Source organism: Carcharodon carcharias, chromosome 5 (genome assembly GCF_017639515.1).
Source record: "Carcharodon carcharias isolate sCarCar2 chromosome 5, sCarCar2.pri, whole genome shotgun sequence".
In the NCBI taxonomy this organism is placed as follows: Eukaryota; Metazoa; Chordata; class Chondrichthyes; order Lamniformes; family Lamnidae; genus Carcharodon; species Carcharodon carcharias.
In genome coordinates, this window is record NC_054471.1 from 75,404,558 (window position 1) to 75,416,349 (window position 11,792).

General features: G+C 40.8%; 1 long non-coding RNA gene across 1 annotated transcript; it reads left to right on the forward strand.

Moving 5' to 3' along the window:
• Position 1: 1 nt before the first annotated feature.
• Positions 2-10,913, forward strand: LOC121278459. The gene is made up of 3 exons (XR_005943153.1): positions 2-46; positions 7,070-7,114; positions 10,645-10,913. It is a non-coding gene; the product is annotated as an uncharacterized LOC121278459 (long non-coding RNA).
• The last annotated feature ends 879 nt before the right edge of the window (positions 10,914-11,792 follow it).

An 11,792-nucleotide genomic window follows, 5' to 3' on the forward strand; every position in this document is an offset into this window, starting at 1 on the left:
TCGCGGGCTGTGTCTAAACCCCTGTTAAAAAGAAACAGGAACATAGGTATGTGTGTATCTTTAAAGTAAAGCGTTTGCCTTGCGCCAATCCGCAGCATCACCTGGCGTCACTGCGATAAGCACACCCAATTACTAAAGTGCAGGGGGCGGGATTTGAGCTTTGTATGGTTCCTAAGCAACATCTTTATAGGATATTAATTACACAGCACAGGAGAAAACGTGGAACGAGAATTAGGATGTTGGGTCCATCAAACATGACACCTCCTATACATTCCGTTTTCTCAATGCCCAATGATAGCAAATTGAATGGCACAGTAAGTTGTGGCAATGAGAGGAGAAAGTTGCAAAGGGACACTGGTAGATTAAGTGAGTGGACAAACCACTAAATGGCATTCAGGGTGGGGAAATGTGATCTCATCTACTTTGGACCCAAAAAAGATAGATCAGGGTATTTTCCAAATGACCACAAGCTAAGAACTGTAGAGGCGCAAGGAGACAATTAGATGTCCATGTACAGAAATCACTAAATACTATTGGACAGGGACAAATTAAATGAAATGTTGGCCTTTTCATCGCAGGAGGGCTGGTATACAAAGGAGTGCTCCATCAGTACAAAGCTCTGATTAGGCTGCATCTGCAGTACCATGTGCAGTTCTGGGTATCACTTCAGGAAGCATACATTGGCCCCGGAGGGAGTGCAGCACAACTTCACCAGAATAATACCAGAGCTAAAGGGTTGTTATGAAGACATAGTCACCCTCCTTTATTGTCCAATGTTCCTATATCTCTAAGGCAAAGCTTATGGCATGTTACCGCTGACAATTCAAGCATTCATTGACCTTCCTCAGGTCAGATATTGTACAGTCAGCTCCCTTTATACTGACCCATCCACACTTATCAGACCTATCCTCAGAAAAGCACCCCTCTATTGCATTAAAGGTCAAAGATCCAGCCTCTGACCTTCTCACAGAGATTGAAAATTCATGTCAAATTAACACAAGTCTTATGTTGTGGGTTTGTGTTTATTAGGAACTAGATTGAGATAGGTCCAAAGCAAAATACTGCAGATGCTGGAAATCCAAAATAAAAACAGAAAATGTTGGAAATACTCAGCAGGTCAGGCAGCATCTGTGGTGAGAGAAGCAAAGTTAAATGCTTCAGGTCAATGACCTTTCATCAGAATTATAAAAAATTAGAAATGTAATAGGTTTTAAGCAACTGAAAGGGTGGAAGGGAGAAAGAAGAACAAAAGGGAAGATCTCTAATTGGGTGGAGAACAGCTAAGATTAAGTGACAGATGGTTCATGGTGCAAGACAAAAGGGAGTGATAAAGGGCAGGTAAAAAAAAAAGATGTAAATGGCAGAATGATGAACAACTGCTACCCAAAAGCAAGAGAAAAAGAGAGAAACAAGAGAGAAAAGCCAAAAGCAGTAAAGAAGAAAAGAAACAAAATGGGGGCTGAGATTATGATCTAAAATTGTTTACCTCAGTGTTGAGAATGTCAGTTGTAAAATATATAGTCAAGAGGCACGCTTCTGTTCCTGGAGTTTACATTGAGCTTCATAAGAACATAAGAAATAGGGGCAGGAGCAGACCATACAGCCCCTTGAGCCTGCTTCACCATTCAATAAGATCATGACTTATTTTTTGTCTCAACTAGACTTGCCTGCCGGCTCCCCAAATCCCTTGATTCCCTGGGAGATCAAAAATCTATCGGACCCAACCTTTAATACACTCAACAGTGGAACATTCAAAATCCTCTGGGATGGAGAATTCCAAAGACTCACAACCCTTTGAGTGAAGAAACTTCTGATCTCCAACTTCTCAGTCAAAAACTTTCATAGTCTTATACGTTTCAACGAGATCACCTCTCATTCTTAAACTCCAGAGAACATAGCCCCAATTTACTCAGCCTCTCATGAAAGAACAACCCTCCTAGCCCAGGAACCAATTTGGTGGACCTTTGCTATGTCACTTCCAAGACAAATATATTCTCCCTTAGATTATGGAGACCAAAACATACAATGTTCCAGGCGTGGTCTTACAAAAGCCCAATACAGCTGTAACAATTCTGCCTTATTTTTGTCCTCCAACCTCTTTGCAATGATGTCTAACATTCCATTTGCTTTCTGTATTGCTTGCTGTACCTGCATGCTAATTCTCTTTGCTCCCAATACAAACACATCCAACCCTTTCTGAATATCAGCATTTAAAAGTTCATGCCTATTAACAAATATTGTGTTTTTCTATTCTTGTCACCAGAATGAATTACATGACACTTCTCCACATTATACTCCATCTGCCACCTTGTTGCTCACTCACTTAAGTTGGTATATCGTTGCAGCCTCTTTGTGTGTCCTTCTCATAGCTTACATTCCCACGTAACTTTGTATCCCCAACAAATCTGGATACATTACTCTTGGTCTCTTCGTCTAAGTCATTAATATAAATTGTAACTAGCTGTGGTCCCAGCACTGATTCTTGTGGCACTCCACACATCACACACTGCCAACTTGAAAATGGCCCATTTATCTTTACTTTCTGCTTTCTGTCTGTTAGCCAATTATCTCTGCTAATATATTACTTTTTGTGTGGCACCTTATCAAATGCCTTTTTGAAATCCAAGTATATGGCATCTACTGGCTGCCCTTTATTTAGCCTACTATAATTACGTCCTCAAAAAAAATTTTGTCAAACACAATTTCTCTTTCATAAAATCATGTTAACACTGCCTGATCATACTATGATTTTCTAAATGAATTGTTAAGACTTCCTTAATAATAGATTTCAGCATTTTCCTGACGATTATCAGGCTAACTGGACTGTAGTTCCCTGTTTTCACTCTCCCTCCTTCTTGAATGGAGGTGTTACATTTGCTCATTTTCAATCCACCTAGGACCGTGCTGGAATCTAGGGAATTTTGGAAAAAAAAACATAACCGGTACACCCACTATCTCTGCAGCTACCTCTATTAGAACACTAGGATGTAGACCATCAGGTCCTGAATATTTGTCGGCTTTTAGTTTCTTAAGCTTCTCTAATACGTTTTCTCTGCTGATATTAATTACTTTAATCCCCTGACTCTTATTAGTCCCTTGGTTATCCTTTATTTCTGGTATGTAACTTGTGTCTTCTACTGTGAAGACAGGCACAAAATATTTGTTCAATGTTTCTGCCAATCCTTGATTTCCCAGGATTTTTTCTCCCGTCTCTGCCTCTAAGGGACCAACATTTACTTCAGCTGCTCTCCTCTTCCTTTTCGCAAAACCTCTTACAATCTGTTTTTATATTCCTGGTTTGTTTAATCTCATAATCTAATTTTTCCCTTATCAACTTGTTGGTCACCCTTTGCTGGTTTCTAAAATACGAACAATCCTCAGGTTTACTATTTTTCACAACATTATAAGCCTCCTCTTTGAACCTAACACTATCTTTAACTTTCCTAGTAAGCTACTGATGGATCTTCCTCACTGAGTTTTTGTTTTTAATGGAATGAATTTTTGTTGAACATTTTGAAACATTTCTTTAAATGTTTTCCCACTGGTTATTTACTGCCATAACTTTTAGCCATTTTCCCAAACAACTTTAGGTAACTCTCCTCTTATACCTATCCACTTGGCTTTGTTTAAGTTTAAGATCCTTGTTTTGGATTCAGGTATGTCACTCTCAAAATTAAGGTGGAATTCAGATATATTGAGATTACTAATTAGTTCTGCCTCACTACACAATACTAAATTAAAAATAGCTTTGTCACTAGTTATTTCCACAAATTATTCTTCTAGGAAGCTGTCCTGAAAGCATTAAGCTAATCTTCTAGACTACCTTTGCCAATGTGATTTGCTCATTCTCTATGAATGTTAAAGTTCTCGAAGATTATTACACTAACTTTGTTATTTTATTTCCTTATTTAATTTATTGCTTAATAGTTTGTCCAATTGGATAACTACCAATTGGGGGCAGGGTTGAAAATCTACTCCCTTCAGCATTTTCTGACTTTTGTTATTCTTAATCTCCACCCATACAGATTTTACTTCCTGATCTTCTGAGCCAAGATCCTTTCTTATTACTGTCCTTACATCATCCTTTTATTATCAGGGATAGTCCTCTTCCTTTTCAATTCTGCCCGCCTTCCTGAAATGTTGTGTATCCTGGAATGTTTATTTCTTCAACCTTGGTCACCTAGCAACCATGTCTCTGTCATGGCTATTATAGCAAGCTCATTTCTCTCTTGGTGCCTCTAGTTCTATTTTGTTATGAAGGCTTTGTGCATTCAGATAAGGGGCCTTTAATTTTATTTTTTTTACCACTATTCTTTGTATGGACCTTATTCACTAATGCACTATTAGTATTAAACTCTCCATCCCTTCCTGCCCCACTCTGCTTGTCCTTACCCACATCACTACATTGCTCTTTCACTTTAACTTTTCTCTTCAGATTTCTAATCTTCCTTTGCCTGACGTCTCTCCCACCTCTTCTAGTATAAAACCCTATCCACAGCCCTAGTTATATCATTCATCCGGATGCTGATTCCAGGCTGGTTTAAGTGGAACCCATCCCAATGAAACAGCTCCATCTTTCCCAGTACTGCTGCCTGTGACCCATGAATCAAAACCCCTTCTTTCCACACCACTCTTTCAGCCAAGTGTTTAATCCTCTAATCTACTTGACCCTATGTCCATTGGTACATGGCTGAGGTAACAATTCAAAGATTATTCCCTTTAAGATTTTCAGCAGAATATCATTCCTCATTCTACCAATGTCATGGCTTCTATTGTGGACCATGACACCTGAATTCTCTCCCTCTTGCTTCAAATCTTCTCCAGCCACAAGCAGATGTCTTTAACACTGGCACTGGGCAGACAATACAATCTTCATAACTCCTGGTCGCAGCTGCAGAGAACAGTATTTATCCCCCTGACTATATTGTTCCCTTTCACTACCTCATTCCTTTAAATAGACTCCTATATTATTGTGCTATTGCCAGTTTGCCCAGCCAGACAGCTGTCCTTGTTCTCATCTGCGTCAGTAGCAAATGCCTCACACCTGTTGGTCCAAATCCAGGGCCAAGGCTTCTCCATCATTACATGAAGGTACTCTATACCAGCCAGACTCGCAGTCAAACTCTCCCTCTCCTGACCACTGACCAATTCTGAAGTTGTACTTAACCCCCTAGAACAAAAGGTCCAGATAAATGTCCCACTCCCACGATGTCTGCAGCTTGACTCCAGCTCAACAACTCTGAACTGAAGTTGCTTGAGCTGCAGATGCCTAACGCAAATATGGTTGTCCAGCATTGGAATGCTCTCCACAAGCTCCCACATGTTGCCCTTATGGCACACCGCTGACCCTGCTTGTCTGTCTAACCATATTTATATATTTAGTTCCTAATTTAGTAAAGTAATAGTACATTGCAGTTTCTTAGCTTAGTGACAAAACAGCTGCAAGTGATCAAACGAGAAGAATAAAAGGGTACGTCTCCTTTCCCCTTTGCACTGAATTCCTGACTTCAGCTCTCTATTCAGTGGGGTGGCACGGTGAAGCAGTGGTTAGCGCTGCTGCCTCACGGCTCCAAGAACCCAGGTTCATCTCTGACATTGGGCGTCCATCTGTGTGGAGTTTGCGCATTCTCCCTGTGTCTGCGTGGGTTTCCAGGTGCTCTGGTTTCCTTCCACTGTCCAAAGATGTGCTGGTTAGATGGATTGGCGATGGTAAAATTGCCCCTCAGTGTTTCTGTCTTTCTGTACGCATATGAGGGTGCACCCTGTGATGGACTGGCACCCTGTCCTGGGTATACCCTGCCTAGCACCCATCTCCTGGCAGGATAGACTCCGACTCCCCGCAACACTGAATTGGATAAAGCAGCTCTGGGAAAGTGAGTGAGTGAGTTCTCTATTCGCAAAGCACTCAGCTCCCTAATCACTCTGTGATTCACACTCTTTGCAATAACACTGCAGGAGGCCAAGGAAAGAAAGATCAGAGTGAAGTATGATGAAGAAATAAAATGACAGAAAATTAGACCCCACCCCCCTCCCACCCCCCCACTCTCTTTCCCATGCAAAGCATAGCTTTCTTCTCACCGTCCAGGATTCTAAAAACTCCTGCTGGATTTACAGTGATTTACTTGTACACTGTTAATTTTAGTATACTGTATTTTCTGTTCATGATGTGGTCTCTACATTGGGGAAACCAAACACAGACCCCAACCGTCCAGTCGCCTGTCATTTTAATTCTCCATCTTGCTCTCACTGTGACCTGTCCTCAACCTCCTGCATCGTTCCAATGAAGCTCATCATAAGCTTGAGTAATAGCACCTCATCTTTTGATTGGTCTCAACAAGTTTAGATCGTAACCTCTTCTCCCATTTTGATTCCTTTTTCTTTGTTGATTTTGGTTTTCATTCTCATTTCTCTCTCTTGTTTCTTTTTCTGCTTTCAGATAACAGCTGTTCAACATTCTGCCATTCCTACCTCCTCCAGATCTATCTTTTGTTTCTTCACTTGTCCCATTACCACTCCCTTTTGCCTTGCACCATGATGTCATTTAATCTCTTCTGACTTCCATTCTGTCACAGGCCTACCCTTTTGTTCTTTTTCCTACCCTTCCCCCTTTCACTTGCTCAAAACCTATTACATTCTTAACTTTTCCCAGTCCTGATGAACGATCATCGACTTGAAGCATTAACTCAGCTTCTCTCTCCACAGATTCTGCCTGACCTGCTGCATATTTCCAGCATTCATTGAAACTTATTTCAAACCAGTCCCTTGCAGGTGGAGGAGGGTCTTAAACCATCAGTCTTAAGAATTATACTTCTGACAATGCAGCCCTCTTTCAGTGCTGCGCTAGCCTCTGTGATCAAATCCTGGTCTTGGGGCCTAAACTCATGATCCTGTGTCTGTACAATTAGAGTGCAAAGGCTGAGCCAGACTGATCATTGCAACTTGTGGAAGCATATAACTGCATGTATGTACAGCTGTTAACTATTTTATAATATCAACATGCCCTGCGGCTCAGCTTAATATGTTTTATTTTACATTTTTAAATATAAAATGGTTTATGGTGGTGCTACAGATCAAAATATGAAGTCTGAATCTGTTTTCATCTTCAAATAATGAGGTAGGAATTTCAATTACCAACTATTGGAAATGTATGTTGCCTGGTTGTACATTAAACCTAGCACCAGTCTTGTTCACCTAAGGCTTTGTTCACCTAGGCTTGATGACCTGTACTAACCAGAGCTCAATGTTAACATCCATATTCCTCCTTGCTCCTCTCTATCTCCATAACCTCCTCCAGTCCTACAACCCTCAGAGATCTCTGCACTCCTCAAGTTCTGGCCTCTTGTGCTTCCCTGATATTCATCTATCAACCATTGGCAATCATGTCTTCAGCTGCCAAGGCCCTAAGCTCTGGAATTATTCTCCCTCCCTAACAGCTCTGTGGGTGTACCTCCAGTACATGGACTGCAGTGGTTCAAGAAGGCAGCTCACCACCACATTCTCAAGGGCAATTAGGGATGGACAATAAATGCTGGCCTGGCAAGCAATGCTCACATCTCATGAATTAATAAAAAAAACTCCCATGCCTCCTCGCCTCCAAACCTTTCCGCTTCTGTTTCCCACACAGCTCTTAAGTCACTTCTCAAAACATAACTCTTTAACCAAGCTTTTGTTTACTTGCCCTAGTATCTATTTATGTGGCATGGACCAGTAGTGTGCAATAAATTTTTAAGCCACTTCATAGATACCTAGGCCCTTAGTAACTTCTGCAACCTGGATGAACCTGACAGTGCTGGTCTTGGCGCACTGATTAGGACTCTTGCCTTTGAGTCAGAAGGTTTTAGGTTCATGCCCCATTCCAGAGACTTAAACACAAAAATTTGGGTGCATTCCAGTCCAAAGGAATTCTGCACTATTGAAGGTGCTATCTTTCAGATGAGACTTTAAACCAAGGTCCTGTCTGCTCACTAAGGAAGTAAACACTCAGAACTCCAGTTTCATCCATCGCTTGCAAATGAGGACTCAGCTGGCTTGGTCATGTCACCCAACTTCTATCATCACAATCTGCCCATCAAATCATGCAATGGGCTCCTGCTGAACGTAGAAGAAGAGGGTGACCCAAGATAAACTGGCATCACACCTCCTGCAGAATCTCAACAGACCCTGGAGTGGTGTGGAAACACTGGCTGTGGACGGGAGAGAATGAAGAGCTTTGTCTGCTTCATGCACCTTGAGATGCAGGAGCTACGAAGTCAAAATCAATGCCAACATCACTAAAAACAAATCATCTGGTAATTATCACGTTGCTATTTGTGGGAACCTGGTCTGTCAAATTGGTTGCTACATTTCCACAGTGACTATATTTCAAAAATTCTCCATTGGCGTAAAGTGCTTTGGTGTATCCTGAGATCATGAAAGGTGCCTTATAGATGCAAGCCTTCAATGTTTTTGTGGATTGTTGCAGCCCAAAATATATTATTTGAGGAGGCTGCTCCTGAATTCAGGGTTGCAGTGCAGCCCCACACCTGGCCTTCAATCACCTGGAGTTTGTGGAGGGTGGGGTGGGATTTATGCACACATTGGAGGACCTTCATGTGGGCCAGCTCTTGCACCAAACAAACATTCACAGGTCCAGCATTGATGAGACCCATGGGATGGTCACTCTAGTTTCCAACCAAGTTTCTGCAACCTTGTCTGTGTTCTCATGGTCCTGGAGAGGGAGCATGCCGTGTCCATAGATCACCCACGACCAGTGTACACCACAGGGTATAGATTGACTGATGGCCACAGACACTAATATTACAATTTAGATTAGAAGATTCTTTTGTATTTGTTCAAATCAGCTTTTATGTTTAAATTGTTCTATTGGCTGTGTCTCCTCACTAGAGGGCTCTTGCATATTTTATCTGTGACAGTGACTGACACAGGCATAATGGACTGAATAGTCTGAGCAAGATCATTCTATCACCCTATGTCAATGGGCAATCCAATGGACATCCCTTCTGGATCAACCACAGAAAGCATTCCCCCAAACTTATACTGTTCTGAAAGGGATGTGCAAAGGGAACTTGAAAAAGCATATACTTTCCACACCCACTTATTTGCAGATGGTGAATACCATAATACCTTTTTCCAATGTCCGTTCTCACCTATTGGTCAGGTAGAAAACAAGAAAGACTTGCACTCATTCTACACCTTTCATGTCCTCAGAATATCCCAATGAAGTACTTTTGAATTGTAATCGCTGTAGGAAACATGGCAGCCAATTAAAACACAGCAATAAAAAAATAGACTTGCATTTATATGGCACTTTTCTCGATCTGAGGGTGTAACAAAATGTTTTACATCCATTTTGAAATGCATTCACTGTTGTAATGCAGGAAGCACAGCAACTAAATTGTATTCAGCAAGGTCCTGTAAACAGAAATTAGATAATTTGTTTTTAGGTCTTTATCGTTGAATAGCAGCCAGTGGAATATTTTATGTCCATTTGAAAGGGCAGACAAGGTCTAAATTTAATGTCTTATCCAAAGAGTGCCACCTCCAACAGTGCAGCACTCACTCAGTACTGCGCTGGAGTGTCAGCCTAGATTTTTGCTCGAGTCTCTGAGTGAAGCTTGAACAAACCATCTCATGATTCAGGCAAGAGTACTATCCACTGAGCCATGGTTGACATTTGTGGAAGTGGTTTCAATGTTTTTATCTTTCTGTAGTTTACTTGTAAATTGTACATCATATATGTTCCTAAAGCAGTAATTCATATCCTCATTTCTGTGATTGTATCCTATATTTATCTCTTTGAACAAGGAAACAGTAACTGTAAGCAATCAAAGCGAACATTGTCATTGTTATATTACATATTTCTATCAGGACAGAAGTAAAGTATTGTCGCTAATATGCTTTCTTACAGGATAACACATTTAGTCATCCAGCTGTTTTTGAAAGCACATCTTATTGAGCAGTTAATCATTTTATCTCTTGTGGGCTTTCTGTGCTAAAGGAAGACATGGAAGATATTGCTGTAGAAACCTTTGCCTGCTTCAGTGAATATTGGCCATGTGATTTGGATAACATACAGCAATCACTTTCTATATGGGTCGGTGTTGTTTCTGAGATAAAGCTGGGAGAACAGGATTGGCTGGGCTTGCAATCCTAGCAAATCCCTTAAAGGGGATCGATGCTGCAACCCACTAAATGAGGTGATGAGATTGGGGCTTCTGTGAATGACACGTAATTACAAGTAGACATTTATGACCATTCTCTTGTGCTTCTTTGCCACCCTATCTTTGGGTAAGTGGGTCAGAGTCTAATCTGTCACAAATCAGAAAAGCAGTTGATGCTACTTTGTAGCTTTTATCTGTGAAAGCACTGGCCAATAGCAAAGTCAGCAGCAACTGCAGACACAAGTCTCATTTTCTCTACCCAGACATAGCACTTACTGATTACTGGGCAGTAGAACAATAAATATATTCATTATTTTGTGCAAAATAGCAAATATTTTAATAATAACAGATGGGTAATTTGGAGGTTCTGTATTAAAAATGAAACATTGTTTAAAGAAACCTTTTGAGGGTAGAAAAGCTGCTTTTTATTTTACTTTTGACATTTATATTCTGATAATCCTAACTGATTATTATTTTTCTGCAGGGATTTAGAAAAGAAATCTGAAAAGTTGGAAACCAGTCAGAAGAGACATCAACAGGAAAAATAAACTAGGTTCAGGTTCATTGCAGTGAGAAATGGCAGTGCTTGTGGATTGAATAGAATCAATATTCAGCCTTGCCCTCATTGGATTTAACAGAGGCCAAAGACATGATAAACATTCTTTTACTAGCATCTACTATACATATTGATCTGAACCTCAAGTGTGTACCCAATCATGTGTGCCAATGTGAACTCTTCCATTTTGTCCACACTTGCAACCCTTATGGCTTCTTTGGTGAGCCTGCTAATAGTATCAATTTGTGCTGAAGTACATCTAGTTTGTGTTTTTTTTTGTCTAGAGAATGCAGCACATAATCTATGTTGACAGTCCCAGTGCAATATAATACTGAGGGGTAACACTGTCTTTCAGATGGGACATTAAATCAAGACGGCCTCTTGGGTGAACATAAAAGAATCCAACTTCAAAGAGCAGCAGAGGAGTTCTCCCTGTTTTGCTCGTCAACATTTACCCCTCAAACAATTAAGGGAGTGCTGCACTGTCAGAGGTGCCATTTTTCAGATGAGATGATAAACCGAGGCCCAGTCAGCCCTCTCAGTTGAATGTAAAAGAACCCACAACACTTCTTCAAAGAGCAGGGGAGTTATCACTGATCTTCTGGCTAACATTTATCCCTCAAACAACAGCAGTAAAAACAAATTGTCTGGTAATTATCACATTGCCACAATTCATACAGCAATGACTACAATTTAAAAAATGGTTAATTGGTTTTGAAGCACTTTGAGATGTCCATAGGTGGTAAAAGGTGCAATATAAATGCAAATCCTTTCTTCTTTCTTTATGGCCACATATCCAATAGGATTTAACTGGAGACTTCCTGAAACAGTTTCACTTTGGACACTTACAGCGGGTGGAGAGGAGACACATTCATCCCATCTGTACAGACTAGAATTAAACCCATGTTCAAGAGGTGAACTCACTGAATTGTTGAATCCCTCCTACATTCCTTTATAATGGGGTAACAGCTAGGGAGAGATGGTGGCCCAGTGGTACCATAATGTCATTGGACTAGTATTCCAGAGGTTCAGGCTAATGCTTGAAGGACAGGCGTCCTGGCAGCTGGTGGAATTTA